The 24,251-nt window shown below is 39.2% G+C and overlaps 1 non-coding gene across 1 annotated transcript; it reads right to left on the bottom strand.

Moving 5' to 3' along the window:
* Positions 1-11,810: 11,810 nt before the first annotated feature.
* On the bottom strand, positions 11,811-11,914 carry LOC130983381 (small nucleolar RNA R71). The gene has a single exon (XR_009087376.1). It is a non-coding gene; the product is annotated as a small nucleolar RNA R71 (small nucleolar RNA).
* Positions 11,915-24,251: the final 12,337 nt, after the last annotated feature.

The following is a 24,251-nucleotide window of genomic DNA, read 5'->3' as shown; positions in this document are numbered from 1 at the left end:
ACTGGCTGACAAAACTCAGAAGCAAGCTGAAGGGGTAGTTGAGAATGTGCTGGTGAAAGTGGGAAATTATTTCTTCCCTACAGACTTTGTCATTTTGGACATGGAGGAAAGCTACCTACACCCTATCATTCTGGGAAGGCCATTTCTAGCCACTGCTAGAGCGCTCATAGATGTAGAACAAGGAGAGCTAATTTTGAGAATACATGATGAACAGCTCATTTTCCATGTTTTCAAACCTGCATCTGAGCCTGAACCAGAACCTGAAAAGCCTAAGGATGATAGTAGCCATCTGTGTTTGGAGGAAAGCAATCCAGCAGCTGAAACTCTGAAACAGTCCTTCGAAGGCAAACAAGAATTGCAAGAGTTAAAGCCACAAGAATCAATAGAAACAGATCAGAAGGATCCTTTTGGCATAAGGGTCGATGAAGAAATCCTCAAGAGAGAGGGAAGAATTGTAAAGAAATTGCCAAGAGGGTGGAGAAACAAGAAAATTCCCACTGAAGGTTTCTCTCCGGGAGATAAAGTGATATCAAGTCATTATCTGCCAATCCCGCCTGGCCTCAAAACCATTCCTTCCCAGCTCCCTCAAGTGTTCACAATCAGGAAAGTTCTTTCTATGGAACATTTGGAAATCATGAAGGAATCAAATGGGGACGTTTTCATAGTGAGAGGAGAGGACATCAAGCACTACAATCCACCCTAACAAGGGACAACCGTCAAGCTAATGACGTTAAAGAAGCGCTTGTTGGGAGGCAACCCAACCTGAGGTAATACTCCTTTGCTGTTTCTTTTATTTGTTTCAATAAAAAGGTGAAGTAGTTTCTGTGCATTGCAAAGAATTAAGTTTGGTGTTTCACACCAAACAATGAATTCGTGGATCAATAATTCAAAGGGAAATGTGTGACTCTAAGTTTGGTGTTCCACCATACAGATCAACTGAACACAACAACCTTTGAATTATATGAAAGGAACAACCATTCTAAGCAATCACAGAAATGCTTAAAATCCTTAGCAGCAACTTCATTCCAAGGAGAATTCAAGGATTCAAAGAGCAGAGGAGTAAGTAGGATACTAAGTTTGGTGTTCACACACCAACTTAAGACTCAGACACTTGCCCATACATAGTTGAGCTAACCACTCAAGTGCTTGAGAAGCAAGCAACTTCATCACTCTTTGCAGGAAAGGAAACAAGGATCTTAGAAAGAACATGAAGCAACAACTAGGAGAAGAAGGAGAAATCAAATGGTTTCCTGGCAACAAAGAGAAAACAAGAAATTTCACAAGGTGGTGTTGTTCCTTGACCATTCTTTAAAAGGCAAACAAAAGCATGCTTGTTCTGGTTTAAACTGTAATTGTTGAATCTTTCTGGAATGTGAAGTTTTTAGTATGAGTGTTGGTTTACTGCTTTGAATAAAGTGAATGCCTAGATGTTTGGATATAACTTCACCTTCTTAAACAAATGCTTGCCATGCTTGTTCTGTTTCCAAAAATAAAAGAAAAGTTTGAACAAAAGTAACTTGGCTCAATTAGTGACAAATCAAGTAGAATTAAGTGGTGGTATGCATGCTTGATTGTTTAGTCAGATCACTGGAAATTGAGTGTAGAATTATCATTTTTGTGTAAAAGTTTGAATACTGTCTATGGATCTTGATGAATAAATGTCTTTGGCCATGAAAAAGAAAGAAAAAGAAGAAGAAAAAGCCACTGAAAAAGGGCAACCAAAAAGCAAAAAAATTGAGAAAATAAGCTAGGCACCAATGGTTTGAACTTCTGAGACAAATGCCTGTGGTGTTTATGTATTAAGGATATGCTTGGATGAATAGGTTCTGAGGAGTGTTTCAACACTTGGTAACTTGGGTTAACTAACCCGGGATTATCAACCAAAAGTCCATTATCAAGAGCAACCTAAATACAAAACATTTAGTCACACAAAGAGGTGCAGGGCACCAATGTCTCAAGAAGAAATGTGAACTAAAATGCCTGTAGTGGATATGTGTAGTGCACTGATAAGAAAAAGAAAATGCCAAAGGCTTGTGCAACACATGACACTGAGCAAACAAGGAGCAAAGGAGCTCTAAGAAAAAGAAAAACAAAGAAGGGAAAAGTGCCAAGGACATAAGAATAACAAGAGGCCATAGCAGTGTTTGATGGATGCAATGAAAAAGTGATAATCTTACCTGATAAGAATGAAAAAGTGATGCTGCAACTTTCTGCATAAAACCCTTCTAATGAACTTCAAATGCTTGCTAATATAGCCAATGTAATTGCTTTCTGTTTCATACTTTCTTCTCAAATAACTCAGGACTTGCTTAGGGACAAGCAAGTATTAAGTTTGGTGTTGTGATGCCAAGGCATCTTAGGCTAGTTTCACTAGCATTTTTCTGTTAGTTTTAGTTGTTTTATGCATTTTCTTGAGCTTAAAGTAACCAAGAATGGTTAAATGAATAACAAAGCAATGAACCATCCAAACAGTATGATTTTGATGCAAATTCCATGAGTTTTTAGTTATATTACTTGAATGCTATGAATGGAAGATTTCTCATGAAATTTTGCAAGACTTTGATGCAGTTGTTTGGATGATTTCAGGGAAGAAGAGGTTAGGCAAGGAAGCAACAAAATCAATAAAGGAAGCTTGAATATCACATGTGGAGTTTAAGCTCCAGTTTAAGCTCCAGTTTAAGCTTAAACTGGAGCTTAAACGCCAAAATCATGAAAGCTGAGGAAAAGCTGAAAGTGGCGTTTAACCTCCAGTTTAACCTTAAACTGGAAGTTAAACGCTAGAAATGAGAAATGCACCAGGGAGCCATTTCCACGTTTAAGCTCCAGTTTAACCTTAAACTGGAGCTTAAACGTGTTCGATCATTCTCCTCCAGGGTTGCTTTCTTCATTTCCACGTTTAAGCTTCAGTTTAACCTTAAACTGAAGCTTAAACGTGTTCGACAATTCCACACTCCAGGGTTGCCTTCTTCCATTTCCACGTTTAAGCTTCAGTTTAACCTTAAACTGAAGCTTAAACGTGCTTGAGTTATACCACCTCCAGGAGTGTCCAACGTTTAAGTTGCAGTTTAAGCTTAAACTGCAACTTAAACGCCACTATTTGAAAAGGTTTCTGGGCCAAAGATATTGCAGTTTAAGTTAGCATTTGAGCACAAACATTAACTTAAACGTACTCTGGTATGAAACCCAATTGAATATCATGGTTTATGGGATTGGGCCTGAAGAATTGATGAGTCTGGAATTTCAATTTGTTGAGTCATGTGTCATTACTTGATTATCACTAAGTTGGCTCAATGAATGTTACAGAATTGGATCAGTAGCCTCATCAGGATTATGGATCATAAACCCAAAGCAAAAGGAAATCAGGAAAAGGCCTCAAAGCCCAAGAAACACAACAGAAGCTCAATTTAGAAAGTGTATAAATAGGATAGAATTTAAGTTAGTTAGAAGGACTTTTGGATCATTTTTTCTAGTTTTCATACTTTTTGTAATTGAATTCAGAGCTATGACTCACTAAACCCCCTTTCATTGGGTTAGGGAGCTCTATTGTAATTCAATGAATCAATAATAGTTTTTATCTTCTTCTTCAATCTTTTCTCTTGAATTTTTGTTAGAAAGCTTCTCGATCTAATTCCATTGGTTAGTTGTCTTGGGAAAGAAACTATCCATAATTGGAATCCTTCGGAACCTTAGGAAAGGAATGGAGGATTCATGCTAGAGAAGCTTTCTCACAGTGAATTGGATTGGGGTTTGGATGGATATTGTGACATGTAATCCTACCAAATTGTGGTTCATGAAACTGTGTGGTATAATCAGTGATCGAGCGTCATCTCTTCTTATGAACATTTAAACCAAGGGATTGGGAATTTGTTTGTTTTTAGAGAGAATTGGTGAGCCAAGGGATTGGGATCCAATCATATAAGATTGCCAAGCAAAATTCAATGAACGCATTGGTTGAGGAAGGGATAAAAATGTTTTGATTCGGAGATCTCAATATCTCCTGAAACCCAATGAATTTCCCATTTCTGATCTACCACTTTCTCTTTACATTCTGCAATTAAATTCATGCAATCGCCCCGATCCCTTTTTAATTTCAGCAATTTAGCTTCTCGCTCTTTAATTCATGCAATTTAACATTCCGCAATTCTCATCTAAATCTTGATTCCGCTCAACTAGAACACACTTCTAATCCGAATTGCTCACTCAACCAATCCTTGTGGGATTCGACCTCACTCTATTGTGAGTTTTTACTTGACGATAACCGGTGCACTTGTCGGAAGGAATTTTTGCCGATCGTGCAATTTCCTAAAATCGAGTCATCAGACTTTCCGGATTCCCGGGATCCTACTCGGAATACCACAGACAAGGTTAGACTTTCCGGATCCCCATGAATGCCGCCATCTATCTAACTTATACCACGAAGATTCTGTTGGGGAATCTAAGAGATATGCGCCTGGCCTAAAGTAGAATGGAAGTGGTTGTCAATCACGCGCGTTCATAAGTGAGAATGATGATGAGTGTCACGGATCATCACATTCATCAAAGTGTTGTGCAACGTATATCTTGGAATAAGAATAAAAGAGAATTGAATAGAAAGTAATAGTAATTGTATTGAAACTTGAGGTACAGCAGAGCTCCACACCCTTAATCTATGGTGTGCAGAAACTCCACTGTTGAAAATACATAAGTAAAAGGTTCAGGCATGGCCGAATGGCCAGCCCCCTAGAAGGTGATCAAAAGACCGAATGGTCAAGAGATCATTAATACATTAGTAAAAAGTTCTATTTATAATAAACTAGCTCCTAGGGTTTACATGAGTACGTAATTGATGCATAAATCCACTTCCGGGGCCCACTTGGTGTATGTTTGGGCTGAGCTTGATCTATCCACAAGTTGAGGCTTTTCTTGGAGTTGAACTCCAAGTTATGACATGTTTTGGGTGTTCAACTCCGGATCATGACGTTTTTCTGGCGTTTAACTCCAGACAGCAGCATGTACTTGGCGTTCAACGCCAAGTTACGTCATCAATTTCCGAATAAAGTATGGACTATTATATATTGCTGGAAAGCTCTGGATGTCTACTTTCCAACGCCGTTGAGAGCGTGCCATTTGAAGTTCTGTAGCTCCAGAAAATCCATTTTGAGTACAGGGAGGTCAGATTCCAACAGCATCAGCAGTCCTTTTGTCAGCCTTTTTTCAGAGTTTTGCTCAAGTCCCTCAATTTCAGCCAGAAATTACCTGAAATCACAGAAAAACACACAAACTCATAGTAAAGTCCAGAAATGTGAATTTAACATAAAAACTAATGAAAACATCCCTAAAAGTAGCTTGAACTTACTAAAAACTACCTAAAAACAATGCCAAAAAGCGTATAAATTATCCGCTCATCAAAGCCCATCACTAAGAAGAGGATGGAGCAAACAAGAGATCCCACTCATGGACATGAGGAAATTCCTCATCATGAAATCCCTGAGATGCCTCAAGGGATGCACTTTCCTCCACAAAACTATTGCGAGCAAATCAACACCTCCCTAGGAGAATTGAGTTCCAACGTGGGACAACTAAGGGTGGAGCACCAAGAACATTCCATCCTCCTCCATGAAATTAGAGAAGATCAAAGAATCATGAGAGATGAGCAACAAAGGCAAGGAATAGACATTGAGGAGCTCAAGCACTCCATAAGATCTTCAAGAGGAAGAACAAGTCGCCATCACTAAGGTGGACCCGTTCTTTAATCTCCTTGTTCTTTATTTTTCTATTTTTTGAAAATTATGCTTTATGTTTTATTTATGTTTGTGTCTTATGATCATTAGTATCTTAGTGTCTCTGCCTTAAAGTTATGAATGTCCTATGAAACCATCACCTTTCTTAAATGAAAAATGTTCTTAATTGAAAAAGAGAAGAATTGCATAAATTTCGAATTTTATAACAGATTAATTATTTTGATTTGGTGGCAATACTTTTGATTTCTGAATGTATGCTTGAACAGTGCATATGTCTTTTGAATTTGTTGTTCATGAATGTTAAAATTGTTGGCTCTTGAAAGAATGATGAAAAAGGAGACATGTTACTGAGGATCTGAAAAATCATAAAAATGATTCTTGAAGCAAGAAAAAGCAGTGAATTAAAAAAAAAAAGAGAGAGAGCAAGCAGAAAAAGCCAATAGCACTTTAAAAGGAAAGGATAATAAAAAGGATCCAAGGCTTTGAGCATCAGTGGATAGGAGGGCCTACAGGAATAACATCCTGGCCTAAGCGGCTAAACCAAGCTGTCCCTAACCATGTGCTTGTGGCGTGAAGGTGTCAAGTGAAAACTTGAGACTGAGCGGTGATGCCAAGGCATCTTAGGCTAGTTTCACTAGCATTTTTCTGTTAGTTTTAGTTGTTTTATGCATTTTCTTGAGCTTAAAGTAACCAAGAATGGTTAAATGAACAACAAAGTAATGAATCATCCAAGCAGTATAATTTTGATGCAAATTCCATGAGTTTTAGTTATATTACTTGAATGCTATGAATGGAAGAATTCTCATGAAATTTTGCAAGACTTTGATGCAATTGTTTGGATGATTTCAGGGAAGAAGAGGCTAGGCAAAGAAGCAACAAAATCAATAAAGGAAGCTTGAAGATCACATTTGCCAAGCCATATAATGCTGAAACTGGCGTTTAACCTCCAGTTTAACCTTAAACTGGAAGTTAAACGCCAGAATAAGAAATGCACCAAAGCTGAAAGTGGCGTTTAACCTTTAGTTTAAGGTTAAACTGAAGGTTAAACGCCAGAATCATGAAAGCTGAGAAAAGAGGAAACTGGCGTTTAACCTCCAGTTTAACCTTAAACTGAAGGTTAAACGCCAGAATGAGAATGGAACTAAAGGAGCATTTCCACGTTTAACCTCCAGTTTAACCTTAAATTGGAGGTTAAACGTGTTCGACACTTTTTCTCACCAAGGAGCAATTCCACGTTTAACCTCCAGTTTAACCTTAAACTGGAGGTTAAACGCCAGAAGCAAGTGAGGCACCAGGAGCACTTCCACGTTTAACCTCCAGTTTAACCTCAAACTGGAGGTTAAACGTGTTCGACTATTTCTCTCCTCCAGGGTTACTTTCTTCATTCCCACGTTTAACCTCCAGTTTAACCTCAAACTGGAGGTTAAACGTGTTCGACCCATTCACACTCCTGGGCTAGTTTCTTCATTCCCACGTTTAACCTCCAGTTTAACCTTAAACTGGAGGTTAAACGTGTTCGACCACAAATTGCCTCCAGGGTTGCTTTCTTCAATTCCACGTTTAAGCTTTAGTTTAACCTTAAACTAAAGCTTAAACGTGTTCGACCATACCACAACCCATAGTTGCTTTCTTCCATTTCCACGTTTAAGTTTCAGTTTAACCTTAAACTGAAACTTAAACTTCAACTTAAACGCCACCTTTTGAAAGGGTTTCTGGGCCAAATATATTGAAGTTTAAGTTAGCATTTGAGCACAAATATTAACTTAAACGTATTATGGTATGAAACCCAATTGAATATCATGGTTTATGGGATTGGGCCTGAAGAATTGATGAGTCTGTAACTTCAATTTGTTGAGTCTCGCGTCATTACTTGTTTATCACTAAGTTTGCTCAATGAATGTTACAGAATTGGATCACAGCCTCATCAGGATTATGGACCATAAACCTAAAGCAAAAGGAAACCAGGGAAAGGCCTCAAAGCCCAAGAAACACAACAGAAGCTCAATTTAGAAAGTGTATAAATAGGATAGAATTGAAGTTAGTTAGCACTTTTGGACACTTGAGAATTTTTCATCTTTTTGTAATTGAATTCAGAGCTATGACTCACTAAACCCCTTTCATTGGGTTAGGGAGCTCTATTGTAATTCAATAAATCAATAATAGTTTTTATCTTCTTCTTCAATCTTTTCTCTTGAATTTTGTTAGAAAGCTTCTCGATCTAATTCCATTGGGTAGTTGTCTTGGGAAAGAAACTACCCATAATTGGAATCCTTCGGAACCTTGGGAAAGGAATGATGGATTCATGCTAGAGAAGCTTTCTCACAGTGAATTGGATTGGGGTTTGGATGGATATTGTGACATGTAATCCTACCAAATTGTGGTTCATGAAACTGTGTGGTATAATCAGTGATCGAGCATCATCTCTTCTTATGAACATTTAAACCAAGGGATTGGGAATTTGTTTGTTTTTAGAGAGAATTGGTGAGCCAAGGAATTGGGATCCAATCATATAAGATTGCCAAGCAAGATTCAATGAATGCATTGGTTGAGGAAGAGATGAAAATGTTTTGATTCGGAGATTTCAATATCTCCTAACACCCAATGAACTCCCCATTTCTGATCTACACTTTCTATTTACCTTCTGCAATTTCAATTCATGCAATCACCCCCAATTCCCTTTTAATTTCAGCAATTTACTTTCTCGCACCTTAATTCTCGCAATTTAAGTTTATGCAATTTCAATTCCTTGCAATTTACGTTTCCTGCCACATTTACTTTATGCAATTCACATCCAAAAGTTGATTCCGCTCAACTAAACAAACTTCTAATTCGAATTGCTCATTCAACCAATCCTTGTGGGATTCGACCTCACTCTATTGTGAGTTTTTACTTGACGATAACCGGTGCACTTGCCGGAAGGAATTTTGCCGTTCGTGCAATTTCCTAAAATCGTAGCATAACAAGTTTATGTGCATCAAGTTTATGGCGCCGTTGCCGGGGATTGGTTTTCGATTGACAATTCTCAAATTGGAAGTTAACTAGATTGAGCATTTTTCTTGTTTTGTTAATTTAGTTCTAGTTACTTGTTGAATTTTTTTTAATTTCTGCACTCTGTTACTTGCTTTTTCTTTCTTTTGCCTTTCAATTCAAGCAACTAACTCACTGACCCACTAACTATTTGAATTAATTCCTCAACTGCTCTAACCATACTCTTCCATTAACCAAGAGTATTCCACTTGTTTGTTGCTTGTGGTGCGTTCTTGTATGACAGGTAGGAGAGGAGAGACATTAACTCCTCCATATACCGAACCAGAGAGGACCCTTCATAGACTTAGAAGGGAAGCAAGAGGGAAGAGAGTACTGAGAGAAGAAGAATCTGAAGGAGAATCTGAGGACAACTTTGAGGAAGCTCTAGATCTCAACATGGATAGAGAATTTCACAACCATGAGAGGGCTGATGGAAACAATGCCATTCCTGAGAGGAGGGTTCTTGGTTCATACATAAACCCAACCTCTGGGAATTGTGGAAGCAGCATTCAGAAACCACCCATTCAGGCCAATAATTTTGAACTCAAACCACAGTTAATATTGATGTGCGGAAAACGATCCGACACAAAACTCACCGGCAAGTGCACCGGGTCGCATCAAGTAATAATAACTCACGGGAGTGAGGTCGATCTCACAGGGATTGATGGGTCAAGCAATTTTAGTGGGTGATTAGTTTAGTCAAGCTAACATTGGTGAATTGTGTGAAGAGTGACCGACAGAAAGTAAATTGCAGGAATTAAAGGTGCAGAATGTAAATTGGTAAGTGACTTAAAGAGCAAGAAATGTAAATTGCAAGAATCTTAAATTGCAAGAATTATAAATTGCATGAAATTGTAAAGGGAATTGGGAATTGGATTTGCAGAATTTAAACAAGGAAAAGTAAATTGCAACAATTAGAAGATTGAAATATAACTTGATTGAATCAGATCAACAAAACAGAAACGTAAATAAACATGAAAAGCATTAAACAGAGAATGTGAAATTGGAATTCAGATCTCAGGACCCAAGAGACTAGATAACCAAGTCTAGATCTCAATGCCTTCCTAGATCCAACAAGAGCAATTGCATAGAAATTAAAGAAATGTAAAGTGCAGAAGGAGTAGATGAAGAAGCAATTAACCGAAAATGAAATTCAAGTGTGCAGTAAATAAAGCAGAGAGATCTTAGGATGAGATTGAAACAGAATTCCTTCAATTCTCCAACCCAAGACTCGAAAAAAACAAATTAAAGAGAGAGCTCTCTACTACTACTCCTAATGCTCCCTAGTGGAGCCAGCCTTCTCACAAATATGAAAATGATGCCTTATATAGGCTTTACAAAATGGAAATGAAAATGAAATTAAAAACAAATTACAATTAAATGAAATTCCTATTTTATCTATTTCTTGTGCCTTTGAGTGATGATCATGGGCCCTTGCTCTTGAGGGAATTGGGTTGATAGAGGCCTTGGTTGATTGCTCTTGGAGTTTGAGGAGGAACCGAAGTGAACCGGGTTTGAATTTGCAAAAGTTGGAGTAAAAGTTTGAGCCAAAGTTAGGGGTCTAACTTTGGCCCCAACTTTTCATAGCAGCTAGCATCATTTTGCTGCTACTCACGTTGGTGCCAACGTTAGGGGTCTAACTTTGACCCTAACGTTGGCCTTGCCTTGTGTGCTTGTGGCGCCAACTTTATCCTCTTGTCATGTTGCCAATTTTATTTCCAATATAGACTATCATATATGGTTGGAAAGCGCTAAATGTCAGCTTTCTAACCCACTTGGAATCACTTCAATTGGACATCTACAACTCAAGTTATGATCATTTGAAGAGGGCATGGTTGCTGGCTTTGGTGTGCAGCGTTTGAGGTAAAGTTTGCCTCAAACGTTAGCGAAAACGCCAGTTCTGGAGGCCCAAACGTCTTGTCCACCCCATACTATTATACATTGTTGGAAAGCCCTGAATGTCTACTTTCCATTGCCGTTGGAAGCGCATCAATTGGAGCTCTACAGCTCGAGTTATACTCCGTTGAAGGTGCAGAGGTCAGTTGGCCTCACTGCAGGTTGCCACCATGTTCGTTTATGCACATTGCGGGTCAGTTTTCTTCCTCAATTTTAGTGTCCACCATGCAGTGCCATATATGCTTGGAAAGCTCTTGATTCCTACTTTCCAATGCTTCTTGAATCACCTCATTTGGAGCTCTGTAGCTCAAGTTATTCTTGTTGGAAGTATACCCCTTCAAGCTGTTGTGGTGTGTGGCGCCAACGTTAGCCTCCAAGTTAGGGGTCTAACGTTGGCGCAAACGTGAGTAGCCCCTGGGACAAATTTTTCATGCCAACGTTAGCCTCCAAGTTAGGGGGCTAACGTTGGCGCAAACGTGGAGTAGCCCTGGGTGATTTTCCAATTCTCACGTTAGCCTCAAAGTTAGGGGTCTAACTTTGAGGCTAACTTTTCACCCAAAACTTTTTGTCCTCTCTTCCTCCTTGTTTTGAGCCACGCTTTTCTTCCTTTGGGCCACGCTTTTCTTCCTTGATTTGGTCATGGGTCACGCTTTTAGAAGCGTGGCCTAAGCCTCCAAAGTGTGCTCCAATTTCAAAGTGTGCCCAAAATTCCTCTTTTCTTCTTTTTAGCTTATTTTGTGCTCTTTTTGCTTCTTTTTCTTCTTATTTCCTACAAAGTTTATCAAATCAAAAGATCAAAGAAATGTACCATTTAAGCACCAAAGAATGCAATATTTAAGCACTAATCATAAATTTCTTGTATGAAAAAGCATAGAAAAACATGACATGGTGACATGTCATCAAATATCACTGGTGGAGAACCATTGTTCATTTGGTGGGAGTGTTAATGAAGACCCAAACCAACATCTCACAAAATTCCTGAGAATTTGCGACACTGTGAAGTCCAATGGAGTCCAGGAAGATGCCTATAAACTGCTCTTGTTCCCATTTTCACTTAGGGACAAGGCAGCTAAGTGGCTGGAATCATTCCCAAGGGACAGCCTAACAACTTGGAATGAGGTGGAGAGCAAGTTTCTGGCACGTTTCTACCCCCCACAAAAGGTCAATAGGCTTCGATCTGAGGTTCAGACTTTTAGACAACAAGATGGTGAGACGCTCTACGAAGCATGGGAGAGGTTCAAAGAATTGACAAGGAAATGTCCACCAAACATGTTCCCTGACTGGGTGCAATTGCATATTTTCTATGATGGACTTTCTTATGAATCAAGGAAGGCTGTAGACCATTCATCAGGAGGTTCATTGAACAGGAAAAAGACTGTGGAAGAAGCCATTGAAGTGATTGAGACAGTGGCTGAGAATGAGTATTACTATGCTTCAGAGAGACACAACACTAAGGGAGTCATGGAGCTGAACCATGTTGATACAATTCTAGCTCAAAACAAGGTGTTTGCCAAGCAACTAGCAGCGCTCACCAGGAAATTAGACACAAAGCAAGTGGCTGCGATACACACACAAGATCAAGAGGAAGTAAGCATTGAAGGAGGTGATTGGGAAGAGGCCAACTATGTGGGAAACCAACAAAAGCAATCATATGATCCACACTCCAACACTTACAACCCAGGTTGGAAAAACCACCCAAACTTTGGGTGGGGAAACCAGCAAACCCAACCATAAAACCACAAACCTTACAACCACAACCAACATAACAATTCCACATACCAAAACTCCAACCAAAGATCATACCAAGCTACACAAAACACTTACTCCCAACCACCATATCATGGCCAAAATACCCAACCTGCTCAATCCAATCCGAACCAACAATTTCAAGATCAATTAAACAGGATAGAAGGAATACTAGAAACATGGGTCAGGACATAAATGAGTTGAAAAGTTTTAGGGAAGATGTGAGATCGACCTTAAGGAGCCATGGTGAAAAACTCAAGTGGATGGAGTCTCGAGTAGGAGAGCTATCTCAACAGGCCCCCAAGTCAACTGCAGTGTTCCCTAGTGATACTGAAAAGAATCCTAAGGGGGAACAAAAGGGAGTGAGATGGGAAGAATGCAAGGCCATCACCATATTGAAGGAAGTCTCAGAAGAAGAAGGAATCAGACCCTCAGAAAAGGAGCCAGAAATCTTGAAAGAAGGTGTGGAAGAAGCTAAGCAGGAAAGTGGAACTGAGCAAGCCAAGGAAATGCAAAAGGAAGGCATGCTGGGAACATACCAACCAAAAGCACCATTCCCTCAGAGGTTAGGAGGAGGTGAAAAAGGGAAAACATATTCAAGGTTCTTAGAGACATTTAAGTCTCTCCACATCAATATTCCCTTTCTTGAGATCCTCCAGCAGATGCCTACACATATCAAGTATTTGAAGGAATTGCTGAGCAAGAAAAGAGTTTTGAAGGGAGGACAAACTGTAATAATGAACAAAGAATGCAGTGCACTCATCAAGAAGGATATGGTCTCTAAGAAAACAGACCCAGGAAGTTTTCATATCCCCTGCATCATAGGGGAAACAAAAATTGACAGAGGATTCTGTGATCTAGGGGCTAGCATAAATGTGATGCCTCTGACTCTTATGAGGAGGCTACAACTGAATGAGGTGAGATCCACTGATGTAATCATACAACTGGCTGACAAAACTCAAAAACAAGCTGAAGGGGTAGTTGAGAATGTGCTGGTGAAAGTGGGAAATTATTTTTTCCCCACAGACTTTGTCATTTTGGACATGGAGGAAAGCTACCTACACCCTATCATTCTGGGAAGGCCATTTCTAGCCACTGCTAGAGCGCTCATAGATATCGAACAAGGAGAGCTAATTTTGAGAGTACATGATGAACAACTCATTTTCCATGTTTTTAAACCTGCATCTGAGCCTGAACCAGAACCTGAAAAGCCTAAGGATGATAATAGCAATCTGTGTTTGGAGGAAAGCAATTCAGCAGCTGAAACTCTAAAACAATCCTTTGAAGGCAAACAAGAATTACAAGAGTTGAAGCCACAAGAATCAATAGAAACAGATCAGAAGTACCCTCCTGTCATAAAGGTCAATGAAGAAATCCTCAAGAGAGAGGGAAGAATTGTAAAGAAATTGCCAAGAGGGTGGAGAAACAGGAAAATTCCCACTGAAGGTTTCTCTCCGGGAGATAAAGTGATATCAAATCATTATTTGCCAATCCCACCTGGCCTCAAACCCATTCCTTCTCAGCTCCCTCAAGTGTTCACAATCAGGAAAGTTCTTTCTATGGAACATTTGGAAATCATGAAGGAATCAAATGGGGATGTTTCCATAGTGAGAGGAGAGGACATCAAGCACTACAATCCACCCTAACAAGGGACAACCGTCAAGCTAGTGACGTTAAAGAAGCGCTTCATGGGAGGCAACCCATGTTTTAGTATCCTTACTTTTTATTGTTTTGCTTTGCATCTAATAAAGCATGGTTTCTTATGCATGAACTTGAATCCTCAGGACAATTGTTGATAAGGTGCATTAAACATTGCATGTAAAATACAATTGGTCTTTAAGTTTGGTGTGCCTGAAGGCACCCCAATTCTTATTCAAATTGTATTCAATCTTTCTTTCAAGGTGCACAACCAAACATTAAGTTTGGTGTTCCTTTTGAACACAGTTAACGAAAAGCGAGAAGTTCCTTTGGATTTAGAAATTCATGACAAGTATACCATGTGCACGTTTTAATACTTTGATTTCAGTTACTTTAGGTAGTAAAATTGTTAGGATCAAAGAGCCAAAGTGACTGTGATTTATTAGAATTAGGCACAATTATTAAGGATAACCAACATGGATTTCATATCATCAGGAGACATTACCAAACACTAAGTTTGGTGTCCAGTAATAAGTGTGCATACATACAATGGTCACGGCTATAAGCTCAGAAAGACAATCATTGATTTACAATTCAAAAAGAATGAAAAACATGTGCAAGTACTATTCATTATTCACATGGACCGAAAAATAATAGCAAATTTGTTTGTTTGTGCAGGTACAAAAGGAAAGATAAGAATGGAGGAAGAAGACAAAAAAGGGGGGTACGGTTCTTGGTCAAAAAGGAAGTTCAAAAACCTTTGAAACTAACACATGGGAAAAGGAAGTTCTGCATGAAAAGATAGCTACATGTACAACCTAATGCACCCAGAATACTTCCAAGAAAGTGAAAAGCAATTCGTCCTTTTCCCTAACTCATATATTTACCATCAAGCCATACTTCACAATTCACCCTAGCCGTCCATTTTTCAAGTACATGCACTATAAAGAACCACTTGGGGAACGAGTTCCACACCACCAAATCTCCTTCTTGCACATTTTCTTTCATCATAGCATAACCATCTCTTGCCGAAAACAACCTCACCACACTTCTAACAACACTTTCTTACTTCACTTTGTCAACTTTAGCTTGTCACTTGCCAAAACCAAGGAACCAATGGCAGCCTCATCTAGCCACAAAAGAAGAAAGGATAAAGAGCCAATGGAGGAGGAAAGGGAATTTAATGCATGGAAATACAAATCCGTTTTCCATGAGATTCAAGCCGAATGGATGAGACCTAAAAGGGTGCTAGCTGAGGTTCCCTTTGACCTTGAAAAGGATGAGTTTCCAGGTATTTGGGAGAAGATCAAAAAGAGGAAGTGGGAGCTCTTGACTAAGCCAATCACTAAAATCAACATCAACCTGGTAAATGAGTTTTATGCAAATGCAGTGAGGGAGGATACAACCGAGGAACCCACATACAAAAGCTATGTGAGAGGGGTGGAAGTTGACTTCAGCCCCAAAGCAATCATGAAAACTCTTGGCCTGAAAAACATACGTTTTAGCCAAGCAAGTTATGAGGAAAGGATGATGGGAGAACCTGACTATTCGACTATTGCTGAAGACCTTTGTGCCATCAGAGCTGAATGGGTGAGAAAAACAAAAGGGGCTCCAAGAGTTTTGAGAAGGGGAGACCTAACACCTGAAGCTAAAGGGTGGTATGCAATAGTTAGGAGATCCATTCTACCCACTGCAAACACTTCAGAAATAGTCCCTAAAAGAGCCATCTTGCTACATTGCATTATGGTGGGAGGGGAGATCAAAGTTCATAAACTCATTGCTGAACAGATACAAGAGTTTAGTGAGAAAAGTGACCATGACTCCTGGCTCCACTTCCCTAGCACCATCATTAGACTATGCATCGATGCCCAAGTACCACTTGAAGATGAAAGACCTAATTGGCTATATCCTGGAATGGCCATAACTGCGTACAGAATGACTCTTGGCCCAATTGCTCCAAGACATACAAAAAGAAGAAATGAAGAAGGGCAACAAGCAGAAGCAGAACAAGAAGGGGAAGAAGGAGAAGAAGGAGAAGAAGAGCAAGAAGAGCAAGGAATTCCAGAAAGAAGGCAACAAGTTCCCAGAGACCCCATGGATATGAGCAGAATGCAGGAAATCATAGAAGGAATGTCTCAACAATACATGAGATCTCAGGAGAGACAAGAAGACTTTCACCTAAAAATGATGGATATGCAAAGGAACTTTGAATCAAGATTCCTAGATCTGCAAAGGGAACAGAATTTACAATTATAGGAATCCCTCAGCCACATATGCCAACACCAAGATGCCAGTATTTTGGCAATCAAGGAAGCCACCACTTTGCAGAATGCAAGATACTCAGTTCAAGCTGATTACAACATCAGTTCTCAAATCAAGCTTAACTACATAGGGGAACATCTACACAAGATGGACCCAGCATTCCCAGCTTTTGATGAGTATTTCAAAGGAAGAAAAGAAGGAGAAATAAACAAGGCAATGGTCCTTGAAAAGGGAGTGGAAGAAACAATGAAAAAGGCTGGATTCTGGAAAAAGCTCATAAGAAAAGACAAAGGAAGTACAAGTGGTCAAAAAGAGGTAAGAAGCAAGAAGAAGCAGGATCCCAAGAATCAAGAAGAACCAAGCAATAAATAAGAGGTGGTCTCGCTCCTTAATAATCAAATGATAGTTGTGAATTGTCTTTATGAGCTTTCTTTCATTATAAGTCATTTAAGTTTTAATGTGAAGTTTTTAGTATGTTTGTTGGTTTACTGCTTTGAATAAAGTGAATGCTTAGATGTTTGGATATAACTCCACCTTCTTAAACAAATGCTTGCCATGCTTGTTCTGTTTCCAAAAATTAAAAAAAAAAGTTTGAACGAAAGTAACTTGGCTCAATTAGTGACAAATCAAGTAGAATTAAGTGGTGGTATGCATGCTTGATTGTTTAGTTAGCTCACTGGAAATTGAGTGTAGAATTATCATTTTTTGTGTAGAAGTTGAATACTGTCTATGGATCTTGATGAATAAATGTCTTTGGCCATGAAAAAGAAAGAAAAAGAAGAAGAAAAGCCACTGAAAAAGGGCAACCAAAAAGCAAAAGAATTAAGAAAATAAAGCTAGGCACCAATGGTTTGAACTTTTGAGACATATGCCTGTGGTGTTTATGTACTAGGATCTGCTTGGATGAATAGGTTCTGTGGAGTGTTTCAACACTTGGTAACTTGGGTTAACTAACCCGGGATTATCAACCAAAAGTCCATTATCAAGAGCAACCTAGCTACAAAACATTTAGTTACACAAAGAGGTGCTGGGCACCAATGTCTCAAAAAGAAATGTGAACTAAAATGCCTGTAGTGGATATGTGTACTGCACTGATAAGAAAAAGAAAATGCCAAAGGCTTGTGCAACACATGACACTGAGCAAATAAGGAGCAAAGGAGCTCTAAAAAAAAGAAAAAAAAAACAAAGAAAGGAAAAAGTGCCAAGGACATAAGAATAACAAGAGGCCATAGCAGTGTTTGATGGATGCAATGAAAAAGTGATAATCCTCCCTGATAAGAATGAAAAAGTGATGCTACAACTTTCTGCATAAAACCCTTCTGATGAACTTCAAATGCTTGCTAATATAGCCAATGTAATTGCTTTCTGTTTCATACTTTCTTCTCAATTAACTCAGGACTTGCTTAGGGACAAGCAAGTATTAAGTTTGGTGTTGTGATGCCAAGGCATCTTAGGCTAGTTTCACTAGCATTTTTCTGTTAGTTTTAGTTGTTTTATGCATTTTCTTGAGCTTAAAGTAACCAAGAATGGTTAAATGAACAACAAAGTAATGAATCATCCAAGCAGTATAATTTTGATGCAAATTCCATGAGTTTTAGTTATATTACTTGAATGCTATGAATGGAAGAATTCTCATGAAATTTTGCAAGACTTTGATGCAATTGTTTGGATGATTTCAGGGAAGAAGAGGCTAGGCAAAGAAGCAACAAAATCAATAAAGGAAGCTTGAAGATCACATTTGCCAAGCCATATAATGCTGAAACTGGCGTTTAACCTCCAGTTTAACCTTAAACTGGAAGTTAAACGCCAGAATAAGAAATACACCAAAGCTGAAAGTGGCGTTTAACCTTCAGTTTAAGGTTAAACTGAAGGTTAAACGCCAGAATCATGAAAGCTGAGAAAAGAGGAAACTGGCGTTTAACCTCCAGTTTAACCTTAAACTGAAGGTTAAACGCCAGAATAAGAATGGAACTAAAGAAGCATTTCCACGTTTAACCTCCAGTTTAACCTTAAACTGGAGGTTAAACGTGTTCGACACTTTTTCTCACCAAGGAGCAATTCCACGTTTAACCTCCAGTTTAACCTTAAACTGGAGGTTAAACGCCAGAAGCAAGTGAGGCACCAGGAGCACTTCCACGTTTAACCTCCAGTTTAACCTCAAACTGGAGGTTAAACGTGTTCGACTATTTCTCTCCTCCAGGGTTACTTTCTTCATTCCCACGTTTAACCTCCAGTTTAACCTCAAACTGGAGGTTAAACGTGTTCGACCCATTCACACTCCTGGGCTAGTTTCTTCATTCCCACGTTTAACCTCCAGTTTAACCTTAAACTGGAGGTTAAACGTGTTCGACCACAAATTGCCTCCAGGGTTGCTTTCTTCAATTCCACGTTTAAGCTTTAGTTTAACCTTAAACTAAAGCTTAAACGTGTTCGACCATACCACAACCCATAGTTGCTTTCTTCCATTTCCACGTTTAAGTTTCAGTTTAACCTTAAACTGAAACTTAAACTTCAACTTAAACGCCACCTTTTGAAAGGGTTTCTGGGCCAAATATATTGAAGTTTAAGTTAGCATTTGAGCACAAATATTAACTTAAACGTATTATGGTATGAAACCCAATTGAATATCATGGTTTATGGGATTGGGCCTGAAGAATTGATGAGTCTGTAACTTCAATTTGTTGAGTCTCGCGTCATTACTTGTTTATCACTAAGTTTGCTCAATGAATGTTACAGAATTGGATCACAGCCTCATCAGGATTATGGACCATAAACCTAAAGCAAAAGGAAACCAGGGAAAGGCCTCAAAGCCCAAGAAACACAACAGAAGCTCAATTTAGAAAGTGTATAAATAGGATAGAATTGAAGTTAGTTAGCACTTTTGGACACTTGAGAATTTTTCATCTTTTTGTAATTGAATTCAGAGCTATGACTCACTAAACCCCTTTCATTGGGTTAGGGAGCTCTATTGTAATTCAATGAATCAATAATAGTTTTTATCTTCTTCTTCAATCTTTTCTCTTGAATTTTGTTAGAAAGCTTCTCGATCTAATTCCATTGGGTAGTTGTCTTGGGAAAGAAACTACCCATAATTGGAATCCTTCGGAACCTTGGGAAAAGAATGATGGATTCATGCTAAAGAAGCTTTCTCACAGTGAATTGGATTGGGGTTTGGATGGATATTGTGACATGTAATCCTACCAAATTGTGGTTCATGAAACTGTGTGGTATAATCAGTGATCGAGCATCATCTCTTCTTATGAACATTTAAACCAAGGGATTGGGAATTTGTTTGTTTTTAGAGAGAATTGGTGAGCCAAGGAATTGGGATCCAATCATATAAGATTGCCAAGCAAGATTCAATGAATGCATTGGTTGAGGAAGAGATGAAAATGTTTTGATTCGGAGATTTCAATATCTCCTAACACCCAATGAACTCCCCATTTCTGATCTACACTTTCTATTTACCTTCTGCAATTTCAATTCATGCAATCACCCCCAATTCCCTTTTAATTTCAGCAATTTACTTTCTCGCACCTTAATTCTCGCAATTTAAGTTTATGCAATTTCAATTCCTTGCAATTTACGTTTCCTGCCACATTTACTTTATGCAATTCACATCCAAAAGTTGATTCCGCTCAACTAAACAAACTTCTAATTCGAATTGCTCATTCAACCAATCCTTGTGGGATTTGACCTCACTCTATTATGAGTTTTTACTTGACGATAACCGGTGCACTTGCCGGAAGGAATTTTGCCGTTCGTGCAATTTCCTAAAATCGTAGCATAACAAGTTTATGCGCATCAAGCGGTTAAAGTCGTGATCCAAAGCAAAAAAGAGTGTGCTTAAGAACCCTGGACACCTCTTCCGTTCTTTAGAAAAGAAATGGAATAATGGAATTATAGTAAATTCCCACAAAAGTTCCTTTTTTACGAGGTAAAGCTTATATTTCTTTGTTACTAAACCATAGATCTATTCCCCTTTTCAATTAAATAGGAAATATTCCCTATACCCAAAATTCTGTCTGGAAGCACCGGAGAACGTTCTTTTGCTGATATTATTACCAGTATTCGATACTGGATTATTCATAGCATTACTATACCCTCCTTATTCATTACGGGGACTCTAGCAAAGCTGAGTGACAATCTGAAAAGGTTCACCCAGTTATGTGTCTGTGGCATGGATGTATCCGGTAGTAATACTGGAAAACAGAGTGCTTTGGGCCACGGCCAAGACTCATAAAGTAGCTGTGTTCAAGAATCATCATACTTAACTAGGAGAATCAATAACACTATCCGGATTTTGAGTTCCTATAGAAGCCAATTATTCTGAACGTCAAAGGATAAAGTGAGATGCCAAAACTGTTCAGAGGCAAAAAGCTAAAAGCCCCGCTCATCTAATTAATACTGATCTTCATAGATATTTTTGGAATTCATTGTATATTCTCTTCTTTTTATCCTATTGATTTTCAGTTGCTAGGGGACAAGCAACAATTTAAGTTTGGTGTTGTGATGAGCGGATAATTTATACTCTTTTTGGCATTGTTTTTAGTATGTTTTAGTTAGTTTTTATTATATTTTTATTAGTTTTTATTTAAAATTCACTTTTCTGGACTTTACTATGAGTTTGTGTGTTTTTCTATGATTTCAGGTATTTTCTGGCTGAAATTGAGGGACCTGAGCAAAAATCTGATTCAGAGGCTGAAAAGGGCTGCAGATGCTGTTGGATTCTGACCTCCCTGCACTCAAAGTGGATTTTCTGGAGCTACAGAAGCCCAATTCAATTGCGTTAGAAATTAGACATCCAGGGCTTTCCAGCAATATATAATAGTTCATACTTTGCCCGAGATTTGATGGCCCAAACCGGCGTTCCAAATCAGCTTAAGAATTCCCGTCGTTTAACACCGGAACTGGCACAAAAGCTGGAGTTAAATGCCCAAACTGGCACAAAAGCTGGCGTTTAACTCCAAGAAAAGTCTCTACACATGAAAGCTTCAATGCTCATCCCAAGCACACACCGAGTGGGCCCGGAGGTGGATTTTTACGTCATTTACTCATTTTTGTAAACCCTAAGCTACTAGTTCTCTATAAATAGGACCTTTTGCAATTGTATTTTTATCTTTGGACGTCTAGTTCTTAGATCATGGGGGCTGGCCTCTCGGCCATGCCTAGACCTTGTTCTTATGTATTTTCAACGGTAGAGTTTCTACACACCATAGATTAAGGTGTGGAGCTCTACTGTACCTCGAGTATCAATGCAATTACTACTATTTTCCATTCAATTCAGCTTATTCGTGTTCTAAGATATTCATTCGCACCCAAGAACATGATGAATGTGATAATTATGTGACACTCATCATCATTCTCACTTATGAACGCGTGCCTGACAACCACTTCCGTTCTATATGCAAACAAGGCTTGAGTGGATATCTCTTGGATTCCTTAATCAGAATCTTCGTGGTATAAGCTAGAATCCATTGGCGGCCATTCTTGAGAATCCGGAAGGTCTAAACCTTGCCTGTGGTATTCTAAGTAGGATTCAGGGATTGAATGACTGTGACGAGCTTCAAACTCACGATTGTGGGGCGTTAGTGACAGACGCAAAAGAATCACTGGATTCTATTCCGACATGATTGAGAACCGACAGATGAATAGTCGTGCTGTGACAGAGCGCGTTAAACATTTTCACTGAGAAGACGGGACTGTAGCCATTGACAATAGTGATGCCCAACATACAGCTTGCCATGGAAAGGAGTAAGAAGGATTGGATGAAGACAGTAGGAAAGCAGAGAGACGGAAGGGACAAAGCATCTCCATACGCTTATCTGAAATTCTCACCAATGAATTACATAAGTATCTCTATCTTTATTTTATGTTTTATTCATCTTTTAATTATCAATCCTCCATAACCATTTGAATCCGCCTGACTGAGATTTACAAGATGACCATAGCTTGCTTCATACCAACAATCTCCTAGGGATCGACCCTTACTCGCGTAAGGTTTATTACTTGGACGACCCAGTGCACTTGCTGGTTAGTTGTGCGGAGTTGTGATAAAGAGTTGAGATTGCAATTGAGCGTACCATGTTGAATTTGAAGGTTGGTGGGGCTTATGGAAAAGAGTGGATGGATGTGAGTGGTGAAGAGGTGATGGGGAAGAGTGATTGAGGTGATTGGTAAATGATGTTAGGGGAAGAGTGTTATAAAAAGGTGTGAGAGAGGAGAAAAGGTGAGTTGAGGTAGGTGGGGATCCTGTGGGATCCACAGATCTTGAGGTGATCCTGTGGGGTCCACATATCCTGAGGTTTCAAGAATTTATCATCCCTGCACCAATGAGGCGTGTAAAACGCCCTCTGCATGAAATCCTGGCATTCAACGCCAGATTGATGCTTGTTTCTGGCGTTGAACACCAGCTCTATGCTTGTTTTGGGTGTTCAACGCCAATCTGCAGCATGTTTCTAGCGTTAAACGCCAGTTCCATGCTTGTTTTTGGCGTTTAACGCCAGTTTTCCTCAGGGTGTAATCCTGGCTTTTGAACGCCAGACTGCTGCTTGTTTCTGGTGTTCAATGCTAGATTCATGCTCTGTTCTGGCGTTGAACGCCAGCCAGATGCTCCTTACTGGTGTTTAAACGCCAATAAGCTCTTCCTCTAGGGTGTGCTGTTTCTTCTGCTGTTTTTGATTCTATTTTTAATTTTAGTAATTGTTTTGTGACTCCACATGATCATGAACCTAATAAAACATAAAAGAACAATAAAAATATAGATAAATAAAAATTGGGTTTCCTCCCAATAAGCAATTCTTTAATGTCAATAGCTTGACAGTGAGCTCTCATGGAGCCTCACAAATCCTCAGAGCATTGTTAGGACCTCCTAACACCAAACTTAGAGTTTGAATGTGGGGGTTAGTTTGGTTGTGGCCTCCCAACACCAAACTTAGAGTTTGATTGTGGGGCCTGTGTTTGACTCTGTATTGAGAAAAGTTTTTCATGCTTCCTCTCCATGGTTGCAGAGGAAGATCCTTGAGCTTTAAACACAAGGTAGTCCCCATTCAATTGAAGGACTAGTTCACCTCTGTCAACATCAATTACAGCTTTTGCTGTGGCTAGGAAGGGTCTTCCAAGGATGATGCATTTATCCTCTTTCTTCCTAGTGTCTAAGATTATGAAATCAGCAGGGATGTAAAAGCCTTTAACCTTTACTAACACATCCTCTACCAAACTATAAGCTTGTCTTATTGACTTGTCTACCATCTCTAATGAGAATGTGGCAGCCTGTACCTCAAAGATCCCCAACTTCTCCATTACAGAAAGTGGCATAAGATTTATACCTGACCCCAGGTCACACAGAGCCTTCTCAAAGGTCATGGTGCCTATGGTACAGGGTATTAGGAATTTACCAGGATTTTGTTTCTTTTGAGGTAAAGTTTACTGAACCCATGTATCTAGTTCACTAATGAGCAAGGGAGGTGCATCTTCCCAAGTCTCATTACCAAACAACTTGGCATTCAGCTTCATGATAGCTTCTAGATATTGAGCAACTTGCTCTCCAGTTACATCTTCATCCTCTTCAGAGGAAGAATAGTTTTCAGAGCTCATGAATGGCAGAAAGAGGTTTAATGAAATCTCTATGGTCTCTATATGAGTCTCAGATTCCTCTAAGTCCTCAATAGAGAACTCCTTCTTGTCTGGGAGACGTCCCATGAGGTCTTCCTCATTGGGATTCACGTCCTCCCCTTCCTCTCTAGGTTCGTCCATTTTGATTATGTCAATGGCCTTGCACTCTCTTTTTGGATTCTCTTCAGTATTGCTTGGGAGAGTACTAGGAGGAGTTTCAGTAATTTTCTTACTCAGCTGGCCCACTTGTGCCTCCAAATTTCTGATGGATGACCTTGTTTCACTCATGAAACTTAAAGTAGCCTTAGACAGATCAGAGACTATATTTGCTAAGCTAGAGGAGCTCTG

Source organism: Arachis stenosperma, chromosome 5 (assembly GCF_014773155.1).
Source record: "Arachis stenosperma cultivar V10309 chromosome 5, arast.V10309.gnm1.PFL2, whole genome shotgun sequence".
NCBI classification, from domain to species: domain Eukaryota; kingdom Viridiplantae; phylum Streptophyta; class Magnoliopsida; order Fabales; family Fabaceae; genus Arachis; species Arachis stenosperma.
This window is presented reverse-complemented; position numbering and strand designations above follow the sequence as displayed.